Source organism: Pristis pectinata, chromosome 4 (assembly GCF_009764475.1).
Source record: "Pristis pectinata isolate sPriPec2 chromosome 4, sPriPec2.1.pri, whole genome shotgun sequence".
In the NCBI taxonomy this organism is placed as follows: domain Eukaryota; kingdom Metazoa; phylum Chordata; class Chondrichthyes; order Rhinopristiformes; family Pristidae; genus Pristis; species Pristis pectinata.
The window spans coordinates 115259922-115284288 of NC_067408.1; the positions used below are offsets into that span (position 1 = coordinate 115259922).

General features: G+C 46.2%; 1 protein-coding gene across 6 annotated transcripts in view; it reads left to right on the forward strand.

The window, feature by feature from the left end:
- Positions 1-2321: 2321 nt before the first annotated feature.
- The window catches only part of robo1 (roundabout, axon guidance receptor, homolog 1 (Drosophila)), a 570003-nt gene continuing 547957 nt past the window's right edge, over positions 2322-24367 (forward strand). For 4 of the 6 annotated variants that reach the window (XM_052015221.1, XM_052015224.1, XM_052015223.1 and 1 more), the window contains exon 1: positions 2322-2681. The gene's annotated coding sequence lies outside the window, so the exon portion shown is untranslated. The remainder of the gene's footprint in view (positions 2682-24367) is intronic. The other 2 variants (XM_052015222.1, XM_052015226.1) reach the window with 1 other exon arrangement.

Genomic DNA, 24367 nt, shown 5'->3' on the forward strand with positions numbered 1-24367 from the left:
CAAAGTCAAGTTTATTATATGCACAGGTACATGTGTGCATAGGTGCAATGAAAAACTTACTTGCAGCAGCATCACAGGCACATAGCATCAGATAAGCAGCATTCACAAGAAAAACATAAATTAAACATAAATTATGCACAATTTTTACAAGAGAGAACACAATTAGAACAAAAAAAAACAAAGTCCATTGTAGTGCAAATTGATCAAAGTGGTCATAGTGTTGCTAAACCGATTAGAGTTTCAACCGAATGGTTGAAGGGAAGTAGCTGTTCCTGAACCTGGTGGTGTGGGACTTCAGGCTTCTGTACCTCCTGCCCGATGGTAGCTGTGAGAAGTTGGCATGGCCCCGGTGGCAGGGACCTTTGATATTGGTTGTTGCCTTCTTGAGACAGCGCTTCCTGTAGATACTACTGATGGTGGGGAGGGATGTGCCTGTGATATATTGGGCTGAGTCCACTACTCTCTGCAACTTCTTATGTTCCTGCCCATTCGAATTGCTGTACACCCATACTGAGTGTGTCAGCCTGGATCCTGGACAACGTCTCCTCTGTGTGACCTGCCCTATGTCTCAGAGGATGATGGCTCTGTGCACTGATGTTCACCAACAATGAAGTCTAACAGAGGTTTGTCAAACAGTGAAAATCAAGAGCAGCCTTTTGGACTCAACATTGAATTTTACAACTTCAGGTAACTTGATTTCTCAGTCTGTATCCATTGTCAACCTGTAATATCAGCTCAGCTTGTTTCCTGCCCCCTTTTTCCCTTCCGTTTTCTCTCTGGGAGTCCAGGCATGCCCAGCATGACTTGGCAGACATGTCCTCCTGCTCTGCATTTTCCAACTCCTACATCCTTCTGTCTATGTTCTCACTCTCTAACTGCTCCCATTGACTCATTGACCAGATAACGTAACCTTGTTTACAGCTTATTCCCATCTTATTTACTCATATTTCACATAGAAAAAGGCTGTTCAGCCCATCAAGTCTATACTATCTCTCAGCGCAATCCGATCCACCCCATTCATCTGTTTATTCCCCTATAACTCCCTCAGATGCTCCTCTGATTCCTCTGCCTCCCACCTACACACTTGGGGCAATTTACAGTAGCCAATTAACCGGTGTAGGGTTCAAACCCGAAAAGTCAACAATTCATTTCCCTCCACAGATGCTGCTCAACCCGCTGAGTTCCTCCAGCAGATTGCGTGTTGCTCCATATTCCAGCATCTGCAGTCTCTTGTGTCTCCAACCTACCAACCCGCACATCTTTGGGATGTGGGAGGAAACTGGAGCACCCAGGGGAAACGCGCAGGGTCACAGGAGAATGTGCAGACTCCACACAGATAGCACCGGAGGTCGAGATTCGAGTTGTGCCTCAGCAACACTACCTGCTGCTCAGCAGAATCTGCCCCAGCTGGGATTGCTTTCATTTTGGGAAGGACAGAGTGATTTAATGGCAATTGATAACATCAGGAGATGCCAACACAGAGTAAACAGCCCATTTCCCTCAACTGGGAGGTCAGTAACTAGGAAGCATTAATTTAAATTAACCTCAGGCATTCTCTCTTCTCCCCCCTCCCACTGGACAAAAGATACAAAAGTCTGAAAGCACCTACCACCAGGCTCAAGGACAGCTTCTATCCCACTGTTATAAGACTATTGAACGGTTCCCTAGTAGGATAAAATGGACTCTTGACCTCACAACCCACCTCATTATGACCTTGCACCTTATTGTTTGCCTGCACTGCACTTTCTCTGTAACTGTAACACTTTATTCTGCATTCTGTTATTGTTTTTCCTTGTACTGCCTCAACGCATTGTGTAACGAATTGATCTGTATGAACAGTATGCAAGACAAGTTTTTCACTGTATCTCAGTACATATGACAATAATAAACCAATGCCAATTCCAAATGGGAGTTGAGCAAAAATTACTTCACTCAATAAGTAGTGGGGGTCTACAACTTACTGTTTGAAAGGGCGGTGGAGGCAGAGACCCCTCCTACATTTAAGCAGTACTGTACCTGGATGAACACTGAAAGAGCTGTAATTTCCAGGAATTTGGATGTGATGACTCCGCCCATGCCAGTCTGAAGCCGATGGGCCGAAAAGCCCGCTCCTGTGCCGTACAACTGAATGACTCCAATGATGCAGAGGCGGTCTGAGTGAACGCCGTTGGCTGGGCTGTAACACAGGAGGGTGTCGGGGCGTGTGTTTGTGGCGGGGCTCCCATGGGGTAGTGGGTTGGCGCAGGGCTGGGGCGGAGGGGGAGGGGGAAGGGGGGGAGAACTTTCTTTAGGACCCTGCGGCCGCTCTGTACCGCGCACCCTGCGCAATCTCTGCAAACGATGCGGGAGTGGATTCCGCTGTCAGCCTTTGCTGCATTGCTTGCGAGCCAACGCTCAGCCGCACCTGACAGCTTCAGACCCTGTGACTTTTTTTGTGTGGGATTGAGGGACACAATTCCCCCTCTCCCCCAAAAATCCTAAATGCACCCCCACCCTCCCACCCACCCAACCCCTTCCCTCCCCGTCCCCTCTCTGCAGAATAAAATCCAACACTGATGCAAGAATCTCCGTCATAAAATGCAACTGAGAAGTTACAGTGCGGAGATTTAAACGCGTGTAGCTTCAGCTACACGCTGCAATGGGCCAGATACATTTCCTCTGAACCAGCGCTGCAAGTTTTGGTAAGTGCGGACTTTTAAAAAAAAATCTTGTTTTTGCACGGGGCTGTGTTTTATTTGCAAAGCGTTTGTATTCTTCCCCCTTCTCAGTTTTTTCATCCCACAACTTCGCCAGCCTGCGCCCATGCACAGGTGCCAATTCCAGCGCCTTTGGTCTAAAACCACGGGAAGAGTTGTAAAATAGATCCACAAACAATGGGGATTCGTGGCTTGACGGGCTCAGGCGCTGCGCCGTTGCGGAGACTGTACATGAAACTGAATGTTTGAAAAATATACCTTCAATCCATCTCTCCTTCGTCTGCGCCCTGTTCTGGACTGCACTCGGTGGAAAGAGTTGGAAGTAACCTGCTAGGGAGAGTTATATTTTTATATATTGTTGATGCCTGCCTCTCTCCAGTTAGGGTGCGAGAGTTTATGGGGCTGTCGGAGGACCTGCCGGGAGTGATTGAGAATTTGGGCTGAGAGAGGGGGGAGAGAGAGAGAGAGACGGATCAAATTGCTGTTCTCTGCCTGAGACCATTTAATTGTGAAACACGGTTGTTAACTCAGAAGGATTATTTTTGTGTGCGCGCGTGTGTGTGTGTGCTGCATAATTAATAAAATATAATTCATGAGGGAGGTCTTGGCTAACGCAGTTGATACTCAGCTCTGCTTCCTACCCCCAGGACGTTGGATCCTGGCGAAATGTGAGGCTGCGCTGACCCGTATACCTGCTCGCAGTTCGAAGAGACTTCTTTGAATTCCACGCCGGTCTTTTAGTGTTTAAAGCCCTGCTGCTGGCGCGCACAGAGAGGGGGGAAAAGTTGATGTTGTATCACGTACAGTGATTATTGCATCAGAATTCACAGGGCCAAGCCCTGGGTCCGTGGGGATGAGGGATCACTGGGTCACATAGTTAAGGAAGGGGTGGGGGTGTTAAGATGTTAGCCTGGGGAGAGGGGAGGGAGAGAGTGTGATGGAGAGGAGCTGTGCACATGTTAATGTGCTGGGGTGTGAGTTAGTGTAGGGGTCTGTGTGTGTGTGTCTACACTGGGTTATGCGTATATATTGGTGTTTATGTGTGTAGGGGTTTGCAAGGGTGTGTATGTCTGTGCCGGAGTGCATGAATATGTGATCGATGTGTGTTTTGGGGGGATGCTTTGGAATTAAGCAGTCACTACTCATTAACATACACTGTCCAGGCATTGCTTATGATGTTCAGGAATTTAGGATTGGTTGAGTTTACTGAATAAATGTAGCATGTGGGGAGAGAACCTGTGCGTGGGTGTGGCTGAGCGTGTGTATATCTGTGCGTCTCTGTATATTGAGTGGTATGTGTTAGAGATTAGTGTGTCTATATGTCTATTTTGGGGCTTTGGGTGTGGGTCTGCTGAGCATAGCCTCAAGGTTTATGTTGTTTCAGGGTTTCTGTATGTATGCCTATTAGGAGTTTGTATATGAACTGGGATGGGCTCTGTGTGTGTGCAAGTGTGTGTGTGTGTGTGTGGGTTTGGGGGGGGGTGGGGAGTAAGAGTAATACAGCAGAGAAATAGGCCCTTTGGCCCATTTCTGTCCATGCTGACCATCAAGTAGCCATCTACGCTAATCCCACTCACCAGAACTTGGTCTTCCATGCCTTGATGATTCCATTGTGTGTCTGGACACTTCTTAAATGTTGTAAATCTCTGCCTCCACCACCCCCACAGGCAGAGAGTTCCAGATTCCAACCACCATCTGGGTGAAGAACCTACTCCTTAGACCCCCTCTAAACATCTCATCTCTTAACCTACGGTCTCTAGATTTCAACACCTCTGCTTATGGCTTTGACAGGTCCGTCTTACCTCTGTATGAATGGATATTGAGGGTTTGTGTGTGTGCATGTATTAGGGGGTTCTGTGTGCTTGTTGGAGTCGGCGCTTGTGTTGTATGAGCAAAGGGAGTCTGTTTCTGTATATATGTGCGTGTTTGTGTATTGTGTGCATATACTGTTTGTATTATGTGTGGGATTCTTTGTGTATATGTGTGTTGTGAGGGCACTGAGGGTCTGTGTGTGTCTGGTATGATGTCTTTGTGTATGTATGTGTTTGTGTTGGGGCTTTGTGTGAGTGTGTGTGTTTGGGAATTGTGTGTGCATGCTTTGAATGTGTGTATTGGGGTGTCTATTTGTGTATGTGTGCATGGAGGGTTTAAGTATGTATTGTATGTGCAGATGGAGGGATCAGTGTATTGTTTGTGTGTATGTATATTACCTGTCTGTGTTGGGTTTTTGGGTGTGTATTATGGGGTTTGTGTTTGTATGTAAAGTTTGTAAGTATATATTGTATGTGTAGATGGCGGGGGTTCTGTGCATGTGTGTGTGTAGTTGGGGTTTTGTGTGTAAATGGGAGTTTGTTTATGCATATATTGAGTGTGTGTATTGGAGTGTTTGTATGTGTTTGTGTGCATTGTAGATTTGTGTCCAGGCAGGCACGGTAGTGTAGCGGTTAGCGTAACGCTATTACGGTGCCAGCGACCTGGGTTCAATTCCGGCTACTGTCTGTAAGGAGTTTGTACGTTCTCCCCGTGTCTGCGTGGGTTTCTTCCAGGTGCTCCGGTTTCCTCCCACACTCCAAAGGCGTATGGTTTAGGAAGTTGTGGGCATGCTATGTTGGCGCCGGAAGCGTGGCGACACTTGCGGGCTGCCCCCAGAACACTGTGTGTTTTGATGTACATGTGACTAATAAAGAAATCAAAAATCAATGTAGGGAGAGTTTTCAAATATGTTTTGTATGTGTGTAGATGGGAGGGTCTGTGTGTGTGTAGATGGGAGGGTTTGTGTGTGTGTTTTGTGTGTGTGTAGATGGGAGGGTCTGTGTGTGTATTTTGTGTGTGTGTGTATTGGGGTTTGTTTGTGTGTGTGTGTGTGTGTGTGTGTGCCTGTGGAGGTTAATGAAGACGCAGAGAGACTAAATCCGTCCGTGAATTGGAGTGATGCCCTGTGCAACACCTGATTCCCTCACCAGCTCGCTCAGCACTACACTGAGTATTAATCAGCATTTCCGCTGTCTCTACACACCAGTGTGATAGCCACCCACTCCTTGCTCATTATAGTTAGTTTTATTTTGCTGCACCAGATTGTCCAATTTTCCTGCATCCCTTAACATTCAATTTTCATATTTGGTAAATTGGATGAGCATATTAATCATAATTGTGTTGTGCATGGGATCCAGCTGTTTAGTTTGTTGCAGGATTATGATGAAATCTCACCATTTGTGTTAATGTCTGTTTATTATTATTGATGGCGATTATTAATCATTTGATTTACTGATATCAAATCCAATATCATGTTGGAATTATTTTGCATTAATGGATATTTTTGTTAATTACTGTTATTCGTGGAATTCTGTAAGGTGCAGTGATCTGGGAGAGGCAATGACCTTAGGCTGCAGAGAGTTGGGGTCAGGAGATCTATCAGGGATGGCGGGGCTGACATAGGGCTGAGAGAGAATTTGTGTGTGTGTGTGTGAGAGAGAGAGAGAGAGAGAGGGATGAAAGAGGGAGAAAGGTATTGCAGAACAAGAAGAAAGGGGAGAATGGATGAGAGAGCAAGAATGGGGAGAGTAGGATAAAGAGGGAATGAGAGATTGTGGGAGATGGAGAGGGACAGTTGGAGAGAAAGTGGGAAGGGATGGAGGGTGAAGGGGCAGAGAGGGAGGGAGACAGATGGGTAGAGAGAGCACAAGGAGAGGGGAGAAAAGGGGGACAGAGAGATGCTGAGGGGAAAGGGAAAGAGAGAAGGATGGGGAAATGGGGACGGACAGAGAGGGGAAAGGGAGAGAGCAAAATACCGAGGGAATGCGTGAAGGGACAGGGTGAGAGGGAGGGCACAGAGGCAGGTTTGAGAGGGAGGGAGAAGAGCGGAGGGACATGGGGGAACTAAGAAAGGCAGAGAGAGGAACGGAGAGTGGGAGGGAGCGTGGAGGGCTCAGGAAGAGTGAGGGGGGGAACCGAGAATGAACGCGAGGGAGAGAGTGAGAGTCAGAAAGTGTAAGAGCGAGATGGAGAGAGATGGTGAAAAGGAGAGAATGGTAGAGAGAGAGGAATGGAGAAAGGGAGAGTAAAATATCACGGGGCAAGGCAGGCAGCGAGAATGAGGGAGCATGAGAGACAAACGTATACCCAGAGAGAGAGAGTAAGAAAGAGAATAGAGCAAAGTTCAGAGGGATAAAGAGAGCATGACGTAGGATGAGGGAGGGAGAGAGAAGCACTACAGACAAGGGAAGGTGGGGTAGTGAGTGAGAAGCAGGTGAGGTGATTGGCCATTGGGGATAATTGTCAGCAGGTTTGATGACAGTGGGAGGTGACAGTCAGCGTGTGACGAGCAGGTGTGCCCATGGGCAATAAATGGGCCCGTGGTCAGTAATGAGTAGGTGGGGTTATTGACCAGCAGGTTGGGGGGGCCGGGGTCTCCTACTCTCGTGCAGCCATTGGTTACCAGATGCCATCATTGGTCATTTGGTAGTGTTGGAGACCGTAACATGGTTCGTGGTCAGCAAGGGGCAGGAGGGTCATTGGGGTGTGTTTGTGGCTTTGGAGAGATGACAGATCAGAGGGAAGAGTTTGGGATCAGTATAGGCCATGGGCAGGGAGTGGGACTGTGGGATAAGAATAATACAACGTAACAACAATCAGAAGCAGGAGGAGGCCATTCGGCAGAGCAGTGGGATTAGTTGGGATTGATACAGGGTTATGGGGAAAAAGTATTGATACTGGAGTGATTAGGAGAGAGAACAGTTGGGTTAATTTGGGATTGATGCAGGAATATTGTGGGAGAGCGCAGGGATTAATTGGGATTGATGCATGGTTATGGGGAAAATTATTGGCACTGGGATGAATTAGGGATTGATTCAAGGCAGTTGGGAAAGAGAACAGTGGGATTAGTTTGGGATTGACACAGGGTTATGAGGAGACAGCAGGCCAGAAAAATGTTTGAGGGAATTATAGAGAGAGGAAGATTTTGATGTGACCCTACAAAGCACAACATCCACTTCCTCTATTGTCCTGCTTGGTAACCTGGTGAGGGCATGCCAAGGACTATGGAAATGTAAAGCAAGATGAATCATTCTGTGAGATGTCAGCAGAGAGCTACAGAATGACACCTGTTCGCTTTCTGATGCCTGGCACGTGCGTCACTCGTGAATTGCTGGAGGAAGTGTTGGCACTGGTTGTAATGGGGGGGATTGAGTGGAGGTGGGGTGGGTGAGGGGCTGGGAACATAGCCCTGGAGGAGGAGTAGCACATTCTGGTGTCAGGCTTTCTGTTTAATCTCCAAATGGGAATGGTGCCAGGGATGATTCCCAAGCCATGAAATGAGGAGCTTCCATTCCAGGAGTTTGCATAGCAGCCTGGGGTCAGAGACTGACGGGGGGGGAGATCGGGATTTGGAATTTGAGCTTATCAAACGTAATCCTCTGAAGCGGCAGAGGTGTACGGCTGATTACTTTTCCTGATGTTTCAAGGTAAAAGTTGCCAGGAATAGTTCCTGTTCGCAAAGGGGATCGTAAATATTGGTACTGCTTTACTATTGTCACTTGTACCGAGGTACAGTGAACAACTTGTCTTGCATACCGATCGTACAGATCAATTCATTACCCAGTGCAGCTGCATTGGGTTAGTACAGAGTGCATTGAAGTAGTACAGGTAAAAACAATAACAGTACAGAGTAAAGTGTCACAGCTACAGAGAAAGTGCAGTGCAATAAGGTGCAAGGTCACAACAAGGTAGATCGTGAGGTCATAGTCCATTTCATTGTACAAGGGAACCGTTCAATACTCTTATACCAGTGGGGTAGAAGCTGTCCTTAATTCTGGTGGTTTGTGCCTTCAGGCTCCCGTATCTTCTACCTGATGGAAGAGTAGAGAAGAGAGAATGTCCCGGGTGGGTGGGCTCTCTGATTGTGCTGGCTGCATATATGTTTTTCAGACATTTTCCCCAATATTGGCCCATGGATTTTCTTGCCTCTACCAGAAGGTTAGGAATATTTATGGAATAGGGTAAAGGAACATAGGTTGGTAGGATAATAAAGAAGGCGTGTGGCATGCTTGCCTCCATTAGTCGAGGCATTGAGTTCAAGAGTTGGGAAGTTACGTTGCAGCTTTATAAAACTCTGGTTAGGCCACTTCTGAACATTGCATTCAATTCTGGTCATCCCATTACAGGAATAATGTGGAGACTTTGGAGAGGGTGCAGAAGAGGTTCACCAGGATGTTGCCTGGATTTCATAAGATAAGATATCTTTATTAGTCACATGTACATCGAAACAGTGAAATGCATCTTTTGCATAGTGTGTTCTGGGGGCAGCCCGCAAGTGTTGCCATGCTTCCGGTGCCAATGTAGCATGCCCACAACTTCCTAACCCGTACGTCTTTGGAATGTGGGAGGAAACTGGAGCACCCGGAGGAAACCCACGCAGACACTGCGAGAACGTACAAACTCCTTATAGACAGCAGCGGGAATTGAACCCGGGTCGCTGGCACTGTAATAGCATTACGCTAACTGCTACACTACCGTGCCTGCCCTTGCTATAAGGAGAGTTTTGACAAACTAGGGACATTTCCTCTGAAGTGGCGGGGGCTGAGGGAAGACCGGATCGAAGTTTATAAGATTATGAGAGGCATAGATAGAGTAGACAGCCGGTATCTTTTCCCCAGGGTTGATATATACTTGTGCATATGATAAACTTCTTTGTAGAGGGCATGCATTTAAGGTGAGAGGGGTTGTTCAAAGGAGATGTGCAGGGTAAGTTTTTAAACAGAGTGGTGGGTGCCTGGAATGCACTGCCAGGGGTGGTGGTGGAGGCAAAAAACGATAGTGTTTGAGACGCTCTTAGATAGGCACATGGCTATGAAGAGAATGGAGAGATATGGACATTGTGTAGGCAGAAGGGACTAGTTTAGTTAGGCGTTTAATTACTAAATTAGTCTGACACAACATTGTGGTCCCTAGGGTCTGTTCCTGTGCTGTGTTGTGTGTTCTGTGTTCTAGGTGTTGCTGGAATGTCTAGTCCCATGATCTAGCCCTTCAAAGTGTGGGGCAGGCTTGATGGACCAATGTCATTGCATGTTATTTTTGTGTGTGTATATTAGGCAAGACCGAGTCGTGGAACTGCTTTCCCTCCATCTGTTGTGTGTTAACTGTATGTTCAGCCAATGTTCTCACACGTTTAATGAAAGGGATTGGAGTCTTGCTAATGTAGAGTCCATTACAAGTGAGATTCTATTGGTTCATTAGCCTTTTATGCTGCTTTAGAAATTGGGCGGTATGGATGCATAAGACACTTACGGGACTGACGAACATCTGAGAGAACATTCAAGGCAGACCTTAGGGACATTTAAGAGATTCTTAGATAGACACATGAATGATAAAAAAAAATAGGGGGCTATGTGGGAGGGAAGGGTTAGGTAGATCTTAGAGTAGGATAAAATGTCGGCACAACATTGTGGGCCATAGCGCCTGTATGTTATGTTCTGTGACCTGGAATTAGCCAGCTTTATTCACTACAGGAAGTGCAATCAGGCTAAGTAGCCCATTTTGTTGAACAGCACGGACAGGCTGAATGGCCTCCCCTGCGCTGTAAATTGGTATCTTTCCCTTAAACCGTAGTGCAAGATTTCTGAAGTTTAGCAATGAGTCATGCTTACCTGACACTGCTGCTGTCCTGACTCGCTGGAAGCCTCGTCTGTGCCTCGGTTGCCTCTACAGTCGCAAATGGGAGACCTCTGAGGCCTCCTGCCTCGGCCACTTTTGTTCTGTTCTTCATTAACCTGAGATGATCCAGGGCTCTGCCACCTCGATCACCCATCAACCCAGTGCTGCCTGATCTACACTGGTTCCACTCTACCAGTCATGCTTATCCTCAGTTTCAAATCCTTCCCTAGCCTTAACTCTCCAGCTTATCCCCCTCTGAGATCTCCGGGCAGCTCTACCATATTACTCCACCATTGGCAGCCGTGCCTTCAGCTGCCCCGGCCTTGAGCTCTGGAATTCCCTCCCTAAACCCTTCTCCACCTCTTTTCATACCTTTTTAAGGTTGAGCAATTGGCTGTCTGCCCAACTATCTGTGGGCACCCTGTCAAATTCTGCCTCAGTAACTTAAAGCACTTAGATTCCTTTCTGTCAAAGGTGCCGTGTTATCATGTAGAAGAATTTTCTGCAGAGGGAATTAAGTCTCCTCTTTTGATTAAGGATTTTTGTAGTATAATAGTTCAAAGGAATTAAATCGATTATCTCCATTAAAGCAGTGAAAACAATTTATTATTAATAAAAAGATCTTACCCATTAACCTCTTGTCAACAGTTCCTGTGACAGGGATCAATATCTGGCTGAGGCAGACATGGATGAGTTGCTATTGGGTCACCTGATTATTACAGGTCTTGGGACATCGCTTTTCCACTGAAGAAACTGCACTTAATTAACCAAAGGATCTTTGGGCCAAGCGTAAGGGGATCAGCAATGTCAGAGCAAAGTAGATTTATGTCAGCACTTCAAATAACTAATGGAACAGCGAAACTTGGTAGGTGATATTACTTAATGAACAGGGGTAGTTGAAATGGGGACATGAGATAGTCACTTCAAATGTCCTTAGACAGAGAATAGTCGAGGAGTCGCATGCCAAACACACTGGAATCATCATTGTCAAGACCACCACCAGGAGTGTTATGCTGATAAAAAGTTGGAGAGGATTGTGCCTTCAAATGTTCGCCAAAGGGGGAATTATCATTTCCTGTGCTCATTGGTGTGCATTCACCATGGGAGAAGTTAAACATGAATGTACCAGCACAACAGCAGAATGAGCAATTGAAGAGTTGAAATAAATAAATGCAAAACCAGCAGAATTAGTTGGACAGTGGACCATCATTCTCTTCAGATTTATTACAAGAGTTTTTGCGATGTGAAGATATTAGGTTCTCTTCAGACTTAGAACCCTCTGCATGGTCCTGCTTTCAGTGGGCAGCAAGCAAATCTGTACACGAGCTAAAAGAAGTCTTCAAGGTGCAAGTGTTCTCACAATGATACATTCATTGACTAACTTCTTGTTTAAATATTTTACAGCCCCACACGCAATTACTAGTCTTACCACTAGTTTTACTCCGGTAGAACTGATAGTACATCACCGTTTTTGCACGTGATTGACCTCGGTACAGCCCAGCTTAGGGAGGAGAGAGCGGAGAGGCAACAAATAAAGCAAAAGGGCATGTTCGGAGGAAGAGGAAAGCAGTTCAACTGTGTGAGGGAGTTTGAATCAGCAGACTAGTGAGCAGGTACAAGGCTCATCAATGGGACCTTGGAGCAGAAGTCCTCGCAGTGCCAAGAGGTAGTTAGTTCAAATGGAAATCACGTCAGAAATGTTCATGTAGACCGACTGTCCACAGCGTCGGAAGGATGTGATGCACTGGAGACGGCGCAGAGGAGATTCACCAGGATGTTGTCTGCGGTGGAGTGTTTCAATTAAGACGAGACTAGAGAGACAGGGTCTGTTGTCCCTGGAGCGGAGGAGGTAGAGGTGGGACCTGATAGATGTACACAAGGTTATGTGGGGTATAGATAGGATGGATGGTGAGAAACTTTTTCCCTATAACAGAGATGTCTAAAATCAGACGACACAGGTTTAAAGTGAGGAGTACGAGGGGACCTGCGGAAAATGTTTTAGGTTGTGGTTGCAATGTGGATGCACTGCCTGAGGAGGTGATGGGGGAAAGTATCTGGACAAGCACTTGAATTGCTGAGACAGAAGGCTACAGACCAAGTGCTGGTGTATGGGATCAGTATAAGATGGATACTGGATGGTCGGCATGGTCTGGATGGGCTGAAGGGCCTGTTTCTATGCTGTCTGACTGTATATACCTGTAGATGTTGTGTGATGATGAAGCCATTCATCGTCATATATTGCTTAGTCTAAACAGGGAGCCGACGTATATAACAGAACAGTACAGTGCATGAACAGGCCCTTCGGCCCACAATGTCTATGCCAACCGTGATGCCAAATTAAACTAATCTCATCTGCCTGCACATGATCCATATCTCTCCAGTCCCTGCCTGTTCATGTGCCTGTCTAAATGGCTCTTAAACGTCACTATGGTACCTGCCTCCACCACTTCCCTGGCAGTGTGTTCCAGGCACCCACCAGTCTCTGTGTAAAAAAAAACAAAAACTTGCCTCGCACATCTCTTTTAAACTTTTCCCCTCTCACCTTAAAGCTGTGCCCTCTAGCATTTGACATTTCCACCCTGGGCAAAGGACTCTGACTTTCTACATTATCTCTGCCTCTCATAAATTTGTAAACTTCTATCAGGTCTCCCCTCAGCTTCCAACGCTCCAGAGAAAACAATCCAAGTTTGTTCAACCTCTCCTTATGGCTAATACTCTCTAATCCAGGCAGCATCCTGGTGAACCCCTTCTGCACCCTTTCCAAAGCCTCCACATCCTTCCTGTAGTGGGGCGACTAGAACTACATGCAGTGGTCCAAATGTGGCCCAGCCAAAGATTTATACAGCAGCTTCAGACTGTTGTACTCAAATATAATAAGAATATAAGGAAAATAAGCAGAGGTGGGCCACTTGTCTCCTTGTCTGCTTCACCATTTAGTTGGATTATGCCCTCAGCACCAGACTAGCTGCAGATATGTATCATATGTCTGACGCTGGGTGAAGATCAGGCTATGCAGTGGTGGTCTCAGCAGGGAAATAGCACAGAATCGAGCTGTGGGTGGGATGTAACAACAGAGGAATTTCTGCCTTCAGGAACCAAGAGTCAAAAACCAGGGAAAAGAATGAGTAAGTTGATTGGAGTTGGTGGGAACTGATTCTGAAATTCCCAAGTGTTTGACTCTGCATTCTGACAGAAATGGAAGCAATCAGTCACAGAGAGCTTCTCTCAGACTTCAGGGCAAAGCAGCGCTCCATTAGTAACTGCCTGGCTCCTGAGCACTGGGTTGTTCACTCACTAAGCAAGAGGGAGAATGCTGGAGACTGGAGCTCACGGCCCAGTGTGAGCATCAAATAACAAACAAATCAGGAGCAGTCTTGCAATAGTAACGGCAAACTCCAAATGAGAGAAATGGCAGGAATTCAATCCTTTGTTCAGGCAGAGTGAAAATGGATCCATATCTGTGCAGGGGGAAAAAAAATCCTTAGGGGAAGAGAGTCACAGTGTGCTGGTCATTAACCCTGCATAACTCAGAGACAACCTTGGTGAGTCATAGTTATACAACAGGGAAACAGGCCCTTCGGCCCAACTCATCCAGACTGACCAAGGTGCCTACCTGAGCTAGTCCCATCTGCCTGCATTTGGCCCATATCCCTCTAAATCTTTTCCATGCATGTACCTGTCTTTTAAGCATTATAATTGTACCCATCTTTACCACTTCCTTGGGCAGCTCATTCCAGATACCCACCACATCTGAGTGAAAATCTTGCCCCTCAGGTCCCTTTAAATCTTTTGCCTCTTACCTTAAATCTATGCTCTTGAGTTTTAGACTCCCCTGCCCTGGGAAAAAGACTTTAACTATTCACCTCTATAAGGGAGGAGAGGGAGAGAGAGAGAGAGAGAGAGAGAGGGGGAGAGAGAGAGAGAGAGAGAGAGAGAGAGAGAATGTTGCATCCATATTCCCATATGGCAGGGGAGGCCATTCAGCTCATCGAGTCTATGCTACTTCTCAGAGCAATCCCATCAGTCCCATTCACCCATATTTCCCCGTAAACTATTCTCTCTCTCGTGCCCATCAACACTCTGATTCTTCTATCATCCACCTCCACTAGGGGCAATTTACAGCAGCCAATTAATCTGCTGGTATGTCTTTGGGACTTGGGAGGAAGATGGAGCACTTGGAGCAAGCCCATGCTGTCACAGAGAGAATGTGCAAACTCCACACTGACGGTACCTGGTCAGGGTCGAACCTGGGGTCGATGGAGCTCTGAGGCACCAGCTGGGTCTCTGCTCTACCCTTGTGTCACTGCATCACTGTGTTCTGCTCAATACAACCACAGTGCACTACCAAAAGGTAAAACAACACCTCACAGATGGAAGTAAACCTCTGGAGTTGCTGGCGCTGGAGGGCTTGAGTTCAAAGGAGAAATTAGATAGGCTGGGACTGTTTTCCCTGGAGTCCAGGAGGCTGAGGGGTGACATTGAGGTTTATGAAACCATGAGGAGCGTGGATAAGATGGATTGTCACAGTCATTTTTCCAGAGTAGGGAAGTTTAAAACTAGAAGGCACAGGTTTAAGGTGAGAGGAGAAAGATTTAAAGGGGACCTGAGAGGCAAGTTTTTCATTGTCACTTGTACCGAGGTACAGTAAAAAAAAACTTGTCTTGCACACCGATTGTACAGGTCAATTCATTACACAGTGCAGTTACATTGAGTCAGTACAGAGTGCATTGAGGTAGTACAGGTAAAAACAATAACAGTACAGAGTAAAGTGTCACAACTACAGAGAAAGTGCAATGCAATAAGGTGCAAAGTCCCAACAAGGTAGATCGTAAGGTCAGAGTCTATGGAACGAGCTGCCAGAGGAAGTGGTATAGGAGGGTACAATTACAATGTTTAAAAGACATTTAGACAAGGACATGGATGGGAAAGGTTCAAAGAGATAAGGGTCAAAGACAAGGGCCTTTCTCTTTGGAGAGAAGGAGGATGAGAGGTGACTTGATAGAGGTGTACAAGATGATAAGAGGCATAGATCGAGTGGACAGTCAGAGACTTTTTCCCAGGGCGACAGTGGCTAACACGAGGGGCCATAATTTTAAGGTGATTGGAAGAAGGTATAAGGGGGATGTCGGGGTAAGTTTTTTACACAGAGAGTGGTGGGTGCGTGGAACGCACTGCCTGCAGAGGTTGTGGGGGCAGATACATTAGGGACATTTAAGAGACTCTTAGATAGACACATGAATGATAGAGAAATGGGGGGCTATGTGGGAGGGAAGGGTTAGATCAATATTAGGGCAGGATAAAATGTCGGCACAACATCATGGGCTGAAGGGCCTGTACTGTGCTGTAATGTTCTATGTTCTAAATGCAGGCAAATGGGACTAGCTCCGGAAGACACCTCGATCAGCAGGTACAAGTTGGGTTGAAGGGCCTGTTTCCGTGCTGTATAACTCCATGACTCTGAGAAATCTCTGGTATTTCAAGAGGATGTAGATAAATGTTGGAAAGATTAGGGAAATACGTTATGAAGGCTATGGGGAACTGGCAAAGAGGCCTGGGGCAGATCAGCCATTGGGGAGGCAGTGTGAAAAGCGACACAGGTACAGAAATAGATAAGGAGTGGAGTGAGAGATGGGTAACGATTGGAAGAATGGATTGAGGATCCTGGGTATGAAAAATATTGAGGAACAAAATTCAAAGTCGATCTTATTGTCATCTGCACAAGTCCATGTGTGCACAGGTGCAGTGAAAAACTTACTTGCAGCAGCATCACAGGCACAGCATCAGATAGGCAGTATTGACAAGAAAAACATAAATTATGCACAATTTTTGCAAGAAAAAGACACAGTTAGAACAAAAAAAAGTCTATTTTAGTTCAAAGTGATCAGAGTGGTCATAGTGTTGCTAAACTGTAGTGGCAAATAGGGTTGTGCTGGTTGGTTCAAGAACCAAATGGTTGAAGGGAAGCAGCTGTTCCTGAACCTGGTGGTGTGGGGACTTCAGGCTTCTGTACCTCCTGCCCAATGGTAGCTGCAAGAAGATGGCATGGCCCAGATGGTAGAGATCTTCGATAATGTAGGAACAAAGGGGTGTCAGGTTGCCAACTCCGGCCATATTCCTGGAACTATCACATGATCTGCCTGCTGCAGAACCTCCCTCACACTCCTACTGATGACTGTCAGGCATGTCCGTCCTTGCTGTTCCTACAAAGGTATCGTCATTAGTCACATGTACATCGAAACGCACAGTGAAATGCGTCTTTTTGCGTAGAATGTTCTGGGCCAGCCTGCAAGCGTTCAGGAAGTGAATAGAATCCATTACCTACTTGGATAATTCATGGCTGCCAATCAGATTTCCAACTGTCAAGTTTTTTCCAAAAGCTATAAAGTTTGAAAAATATTTTTTAAACATTTTATAACTTTCCCAATAAATTCTCTGCAAGTGGTTGGTTGCGGTGTTCTGGAGATGAGTTCCTAGTGTGGAGGGAAGGCCCTTTCTTATCAGTTCACAGGATGTGGACGTCACTTACGAAGCCAGCGTGTAGTGTCCATGCCCACATTGACGAGCTGAAGATGCAGATGAGAGTCAATCATGTTGGTGGGTTTGGAATCAGGTATGGGTCAGACCAGGGAAGGATGCCAGCTCTGCTTCCCTGCCGCGCACCACTGAACCAGATAAGTTTTTACAACAAACCAGTTGTTTGGTGGCCACCAGTACTGATGCTGTCATTTACTTGAATTCCTCAGTTTTCCTCGTGGAATTTGAACACCAGTCTTGACTTCAGCGGTCCATGCTCCTCCAGCAGTGCATGTGTGTATGCACAAGTATGTTTGTGTGTGTGTACACTTGTGTGAGCATATCTGTGTGTGTTTGTGTGTGCGTGCAAGTGCATCTACGTACGTGTATGTTTGTGTGCGCAGGTATGCACATGTGTCTGTGTATGTGTACATCTGTCTGCGAGCGTGTATGTGTGTGCATTGTGTATCTGTGTACGTGTACATATCTGTGTGCGTGTGTGAGCATCTCTTTGTGTCTGTGTAAATGTGTGTGTCTGTGTGTGTGTGTGAGCGTCTCTTTGTGTGTGTGTGTGCGCGTGCCCTAAGTCACTGATTCTCAATTTCATCACAAGGGGAGACATTGTCTTTTCATCCCCACTATCAAGCCCCTTCAGAATCCGATGCTTCATTGAGATCACATCTCATTCACGAGAGTACAGACCTGTTCTGCTCATTCTCATCCCAGGAATCAACCTGGTGAACCTTCTCTGAACTGCCTCCAAGGCAAGTTTGCCCTTCTTTCAATGAGAAGACCAATCCCATTTTTCCTTATGTCCTTATAAGAGCTCTGTTACAATTGTTTTTTCTATGTCTTGCTAGATTACTCTCATATTTTATTTCCTCCCTCTTAAGCTTCGCTGCTCTCAGTCTTCAGACTTACCTCCTCTACTGCAACATTACAAGTCTTTTTTTTTCAGTCTCATACCATCGCTTACCACATTAGTTAGCCACAAAGGATACCTTTCCATCTCATATCCTTATTTCTCATTGGGCATATCTTTGTTGATAATTATGAAATATTTATTTAAATATCTGTCACTGCTGAACTGCCATCATACTCTCTAATCTCGTTTACTAGTCCACATTCACCAACTCTTTCTTCATGCCCATGGAATTGAAAATAACAACATAAAGGCAGGGTAGAAATCAGCCACAGCCTCCCTGCTCCATTATTCAATGCCTTGGCTGTTCAGATCATTGTCTCAGCTCCTCTTTCCTGCCTATCTGCCCCCCACCCCCTTATAGTCCAAGAAATCTGTCCATACAGCCTTGGATATATTTAATGATCCAGTGGCTCTGTGGGTCAGAATATCCCAGAGATTCATGACTCCCTGAGAGAAGAAATATCTCCTCAACTCAGGCTCAAATGGATAACCCTTTGTTCAGAAACCATGCCCATTAATTCAAGGTTCCCCCACCAGGGAAAACATTTTCTCAGAGTCTACCTTGTCCAGCTCCCTCAGAACTTCAATGCTTCAAAAAGGTCATCTCCCATTCTTCAAAACTCCAATGATTAGTAGCACAGTATGCTCAACCTTACCTCCTAAGACACACTCTTCATCCTGGGATTCAACCTATTAAGTCTTCCCCAAGCTGTTCCAATGTAAGTATATCCCTCCTTAATTAAGGAGACCAAAACTACGCATGATTCTCCATATGTGGTCCCACCTGTGCCCCGTGGTAAGAGTTTCCTACTTTTAGAATTCATCCCTCCTTTATTAAAGCATAAAACCATAATTGTTTGTCCAAGTTTATTGCTCTCAGACTGAATTTGACATTACTAATCACATGGGCAAATTGGGACATCACTAATTAATCCCATCTCATTCCATAAGACCAGTTCCTCACTGGGTCCACAATGTGGTATACTTCATATCTATCACGAATGCTCTCCATGAACTCTTCCTTAAAATTGTATATGCCAATTCAATTTGAACAATCCATATGATGGTTAAGATTCTCCATGGTAATCACATTTATTTTCTTACAACCCCCCCCCCCCCCCCCCCCATTATCTCTTCATTAACACACTGTTGTAAACATGAAGGTGGTTATCAAGAACTACAGGGAGATCTTGATCAGCTGGGTAATTGGGTTGAGGAATGGCGAGTGGAGTCTAATTCAGATAAGTGTGAGGTGTTATGTTTTGGGAAGACAGACCAGGGTAGAGCTTTCACAGTGAGCGGTAGGGCCCTGGGAAGTATTGTAGAACAGAGGGACCTAGGAGTACAAGTACATGGTTCCCTGAAAGAGGCGTCACAGGTAGACAGGGTGGTGAAGAAGGCTTTTGACATGCTGACATTCATCGGTCAGGGCGTTGAGTATAGAAGTTGAGACATCATCAAAGATCCCCACCATCTGGGCCATGTCATTTTCTCGCAGCTACCATCGGGCAGGAGGTACAGAAGCCTGAAGTTCCACACCACTAGGCTCAGGAACAGCTACTTCCCTTCAACCATTCGGTTCTTGAACCAACCGGCACAACCCTAATCACTACAGTTTAGCAACACTATGACCACTTTGATCACTTTGCACTAAAATGGACTTTGTTTTTGTTCTAATTGTTTTTTCTTGCAAAAATTGTGTATAATTTGTTTAATTTATGTTTTTCTTGTGAATGCTGCTTATCTGATGCTCTGTGCCTATGATGCTGCTGCAAGTAAGTTTTTCATTGCACCTGTGCACACATGGACTTGTGCATGTGACAATAAACTCAACTTGACTATTATGTTGAAGTTATACAATGGTGAGGTTGCTTTTGGAATATTATGCTCAGTTTTGGTCACCCTGCTATAGGAAAGATGCTATTAAGCTGGAAGAGTGTGGAGGAGATTTAAGGATGTTACCAGGACTTGAGGGACTGAGTTATAGAGAGAGGTTGAGCAGGTTGGGACTTTATTCTTTGGATCATAGGAGAATGAGGGGTGATATTATAGAGGTGTATAAAATTGTGAGGGGCATAGACAGGGTGAATGCTCATAGTCTTTTTCTCAGAGCTGGGGAATCAAGAACTAGAGGGCACAGGTTTAAGGTGAGAGGGAAGAGATTTAATAGGAACCTGAGGGGCAACTTTTTCACCCAGAGGGTGGTCCAGATATGAAAAGAGTTGCCGAAGGAAGTGGCTGAGGCAGGTACATTAGATTAAGATCTCTATTAGTCCCATGTACATCGAAACACACAGTGAAATGCATCTTTTGCGTAGAGTGTTCTGGGGGCAGCCCGCAAGTGTCACCATGTTTCTGGTGCCAACATAGCATGCCCACAACTTCTTAACCTGTACGTCTTTGGGATATGGGAGGAAACCGGAGCACCCAGAGGAAACCCACACAGTCACGGGGAGAACGTACAAACTCCTTACAGACAACGGCCAGAATTGAACCCGGGTCGCTGGCTCTGTAATAGCGTTATGCTAACTGCTACACTACCGTACCTGCCCCCTACACTACTGTGTGTTAACAAGATTTAAAAGTCATTTGAGCAGGTACATGGACAGGAAAGGTTTGGAGGGATATGGGCCAAACATGGGCAAATAGGACTAGCTTAGTCTGCACCTTGGTCAGCATGGATGAGTTGGGCCGAAGGGTCTGCTTCCCTGCTGTATGACTCTGTGACACTGTTCAGCAGTATGACCACTGCCTGTGGGCTGCTCCTGCCAATGATTTCTTTCCTCCATTATTTCTTATCCCCACTCATTCTCCTTCATAACGCCCTGAACCACGATCGTTTGTCCTCGTGTCATCCCTCATTATCCCAGCCGTTCTCCCTCCTCCTTCCCCATCGTGCCTCTCCTTCCGAAATGTCAAGTGCACTGAGGAAGATAAATAGACGTGGGATGGAGAGAGAGAGAGAGAGAGAGAGGCAATTTAAAAAAAATATAAAAACAGGAAATAGGAAGGTGAGAGAGGGGCAGAGAGAGAGAGCTGGACGTTTGCCATTCAGGCTGCCTTTTGGTGTGAGTTAAACAGCGTCTCAGTTAAGCTGTAGCTTAGGGACCCTATTCCCTTGTTAAATTCCACTCCAGTCATCCCCTGGACTGCTTGCTTCAAGATTAGCCTTTTCCCCCTGTAAATCTCTCCTCACTGATAAGCCTCAATTTGAACTTAAGCTGAATGGTTCAATTTCTGCTGCTGCTGAAGATTTAGCAATGTGGCTTGAGATATCAAAAGCGTCTCATTTACAGGCACAATGGCAGGTCCTCCTTCTGACGGTGAGGGGTTCTTTTAGAAATTCGCATGCTTCATTCATTCAGTCTCCTGCTTACATTTTTTTTCCGACAAAGGTTTGTATTTTATTCTTTCTTTGGGAATAAGAATAATTTAAATGCTGGCTCCTCCCTCACTCATTCCCCCAGAGGCTCGACAGTCTGTGCTCAGTTCCGAGTCCGCACAGCCACCAAGAAGGAGCTGGTTCGGATCCTGTCTGGGGCAAGGATCACACCCTGTGGAATCTCGGGTGATCCTCGAGGTCAGACTTGGAGGGGAGAAGGTTCACTTAAAACAAGAATGGATCAGTGGGGCCGGATTGAATTTCACTGCACGGAAACAGGCCCTTTGGCCCAACTCATCTATTCTGACCAAAGTGTCTTTCTGAACTAGTCCAATTTACTGCATTTGGCCGATATCGCTCTAAATCTTTCCTATCCACATACCTGTCTAAATGTCTTTTAAACATTCTAATTGTACCCACCTCTACCACTTCCTCTGGCAGCTCGTTCCATATACCCACCACCCCTCTGTGTGGAAAAAGTTGCCCCTCAGGTCCCCTTTAAATCTTTCCCCTCCCACCTTAAATCTGTGCACTCCAGTTTTTAGTTCCCTTTCCCCAGGAAAAAGACTGACCATCCACCTTATCTATGCCCCTCATGATTTTATAAACCTCATTCTCCTCCTCTCCAGGGAATACAATCCCAGCCTATCCAGTCTCTCCTAGTAACTCAAGTCTTCCAGTCCTGGTAACATCTCTTAGATAGACACATGAACGATAAAGAAATGGGGGGGGGGGCGATGTGGGAGGGAAGGGTTAGATAGGTCTTAGAACAGGATAAAATGTCGGCACAACATTGTGGGCCGAAGGGCCTGTACTGTGCAGTAATGTTCTGTGTTTCTATTAACATCTTGGTGAACCTTTTCTGCACATCCTTCCTTGTAGCATGGTGACCAGAAATGCACACAATATTCCAGGTGCGGTCTCACCGATATCTTGTATAGCTGTAACGTGATGTCGCAGCTCTTGTACTCATTGCCATGTCTGATGAAGGCAAAATGCCAAACCTCTTCTTCACTACCCTGTCTACCTGTGTCTCCACTTTCAGGGAACTATGTTCTTGTACCCATCGGGCTCTCTGTTCAACACTTCCCAGGGCCCTGTCATTTACTGTGTAAGTCCTGCCCTGGTTGGACTTCCTGAAGGGTATCACTTTGCACTTGTCTAAACTAATTAAATTCCATCTGCCGTTCCTTAGTCTACTTTCCTCGTTGATCAGATCTTATTGTAGCTTTAAACAACCTTCTTCACCACCAATTTTGTTTCATCTGCAAACTTCCGTGCATGCAGAATGATCTACATACATGCTGTGCATGTGTTTTAATTAAGAGTAACACGCTGACCTTTAAGGTCTTCTGCAGAGGGGAATTCTCCCTTCGTCCATAAGTAGATTTTATCTCTCTTGGAAGGGTAGATCGGAGGGGGTGGTAGAAACACAAAATCTACCTTGTCTGACCTTGCACCTTATTGTCTACCTGCAATGCACTTCCCTGCAGCTGTGACACTTTACTTTGAATTCTGTTACTGTTTTTACCTTGTACTACCTCAATGCACTGTGTAATGAATTGATCCGTACAAACCGTATGTGAGACAAGTTTTTCACTGTACCTCAGTACAAGTGACAATAGTAAACCAATACCAATTCCAATACCAAAATAGCAGCAAGTGTGGGCTATTTGATGCCCTTGTGCCTGCTCCATGCCTCAATGTGATCATGGCTGATCTTTGACCATCTCCTGGCCTGTAGCCTTCCATGCTGTGGCTTTTTAAGAGTTCAGCTGAATACCTTATTCATTGTGAAAGTGTCTGCCCCCATCATCTCCCCTGAATTATGTACGTTAGTGTCCTCACTGGGACTCGAACCCACAAGTCCCCAGCCCCCAGTTACTTTGCTCTTCACAGCAGCAGGTTTCACATCCCAGCAAATGAAGGAATGGGAGCCAATTGTAAGATAAGATAAGATATCTTTATTAGTCCCATGTACATCGAAACACACAGTGAAATGCATCTTTTGCGTTGAGTGTTCTGGGGGCAGCCCGCAAGTGTCGCCACGCTTCCAGCGCCAACCTAGCATGCCCACAACTTCCTAACCCGTATGTCTTTGGAATGTGGGAGGAAACCGGAGCACCCGGAGGAAACCCACACAGACACGGGGAGAACGTACAAACTCCTTACAGACAGCAGCCGGAATTGAACCCGGGTCGCTGGCACTGTAATAGTGTTACGCAAACTGCTACACTACCATGCCTGTATTTGGATAAGGGAAGAGAGACTCCATTCACGACCTCAGGAAGTGTGGGACTGCTTTGCAGCCAACTTAAAGTGCAGTGAGTGGCGTAATGTTGAAAATTTGGCAATGTGCATAGAAAGCTCCCACTTACAGCAACACCACAAAATGCTGGAGGAACTCAGCAGGTCAGGCAACCAGGAAGGTGATGAGTGCTGCAGTTCCTCCACCATTTTGTGTGTGTTGCTCCAGATTCCACCATCTGCAGAATCTCTTGTGTCCCACCTACAGCTTGTTTTATGGCTCAGGCAGTCCCTAGCAATGGAGGGTGGCTTGCTCTTCGACTGTGGTGGAAGTGTGCGTGGGTGAATTACTTTAATGTGGGGTCACTGTTACCACGCAGTCTTAACAGAGTAAGGTCTAGGACAGTGACAAAGAGGTCTTGGCCAATGAACTGGTGAAGGGGGAGAGAGCAGGGAGTTTGTTAAGGTACATCAGGCATGAGCTGGGATCAGGTACTGGTGATAAATAAGATGGCACAGTGGCATAGCTGCCAGGGACCCAGGTCCGATCCTGACCTCTGATGCCGTCCGCATGGAGTTCGCACATTCTCCCTCTGACCACGTGGGTTCCTCCCTGGGTGCTCTGGCTTCCTCCCACGTTCCAAAGATGGTTGGTAGGTTGATTGGCCGCTGTAAATTGCCCCTAGCATGAGTGGTAGAATCTGGAGGGAGTTGATGGGGGAAAGAAAATGGGTGTAAATGGGTGGTTGATGGCCAGTGGGCCAAAGGGCCTGTCTGTGCTGTAACTATGACTAAACTGACAAGGAGGTCTGACAATTGAAGAGCAGGCTCTGCTGGACACACACACACAGACACACGGACACACACACACACACACAGACACACACACACACACCATCGACACAGACACATAATCTTGAACCCATTCTTTTCCTCATCTCCCCTCCTGCTCCCCCT